This window comes from Nannospalax galili, unplaced genomic scaffold (genome assembly GCF_000622305.1).
Source record: "Nannospalax galili isolate Female #2095 unplaced genomic scaffold, S.galili_v1.0 scaffold38, whole genome shotgun sequence".
NCBI classification, from domain to species: domain Eukaryota; kingdom Metazoa; phylum Chordata; class Mammalia; order Rodentia; family Spalacidae; genus Nannospalax; species Nannospalax galili.
In genome coordinates this window covers 1823019-1824322 of record NW_008342636.1, presented here as the reverse complement: position 1 = coordinate 1824322, position 1304 = coordinate 1823019, and the positions used below count along the sequence as shown (strand labels likewise).

General features: G+C 38.3%; 1 pseudogene; it reads left to right on the top strand.

Moving 5' to 3' along the window:
- The first annotated feature begins 741 nt into the window (after window positions 1-741).
- On the top strand, window positions 742-1088 carry LOC103738639 (annotated as a pseudogene).
- Window positions 1089-1304: the final 216 nt, after the last annotated feature.

Here is a 1304-nt window from a genome sequence, read left to right as displayed (position 1 = left end):
CAGTTTTTCTCCATTTAGAATGGTGTTGGCTGTGGGTTTGTTGTTTATGGCTTTAATTATGTTAAGGAATGTTCCCTCCAGTCCAATTCTCTCTAGGACTTTAAACATAAATGCATGTTGAATTTTGTCAAAGGCCTTCTGTGCATCTATTGTGATGACCATGTGGTTCTTGTCTTTGATCCCATTTATATGATTTGTGACATTAATTGACTTACATATATTGAACCATCCCTGCATCTCTGGGATAAAGCGACTTGATCATGGTGGATGTACTTTTTGATGTGTGTCTGTATGTGGCTTGGAAGTATCCTGTTGAGAATTTTTGCATCTATATTCATTAAGGATATGGGTCTATAGTTTTTTGTTGTTGTTGTTGTATCTTTACCTGGCTTTGGTATTAGAGTGATGCTGGCTTCATAGAAGGAATTTGGAAGTTCTCCCTCCATTTCTATGGTTTTTGAATAAATTAAATAGTATTGGATGTAGATCTTCTTTAAATGTCTGATAGAATTCTGCTGTAAATCCATCTGGTCCTGGGCTTTTTTTAGTCAGGAGGTTTTGTATTACTGTTTCAATTTCTTTTTGTGATATGGGTCTGTTTAAGATGCTAATCTCTTTTTGGCTTAGTTTTGGTGGTTTTCATGCCTTTAGATATCCATCCATTTCTTTTGGGTTTTCAAATTTAGTAGCATGTATGTTTTTAAAGTATTCCCTTATCCTCTTTCGGGTCCTGGCTCCAAGATGACCAAGAAAAGAAGAAATAACAGTTGTGCCAAAAAGGGCAGTGGCCATGTGCAGCCCATTTGCTGCATGAACTGCGCCCAGTGCATGCCTAAGGATAAGGCCATTAAGAAGTTCATTATTTGGAACATAGTAGAGGTCACCACTATAAGGGTTATTTCTGAAGTGAGTGTCTTCGATGCTTACGTGTTTCCCCAGCTATATGTGAAGCTGCATTACTGCATGGCTGTGCCATTCATAGCAAGGTGGTCCGGAATGGATCCCGCGAAGCCCGGAAAGACCGAACACCTCCAACATGATTTAGACCTGCTGGTGCTGCCCCATGACCTCCAACAAAACCCATGTAAAGACCTGGCTTCACGAGGACAGAAGAAAAATCATCTTCCAGGAAAATAAAATAAAATTGAAATTTTACTTTAGAAAAAAAAAAAAAAGTATTCCCTTATAATGTTCTGTATCTTTCTGGTATCTGTTGTGATATTTCCCCTTTCACCTCTGATTTTGTTGATTTGGAGGCGCTCTTTCTTTCTTTTGGTTAACTGGGTTAGTGGTCTTTCAATCTT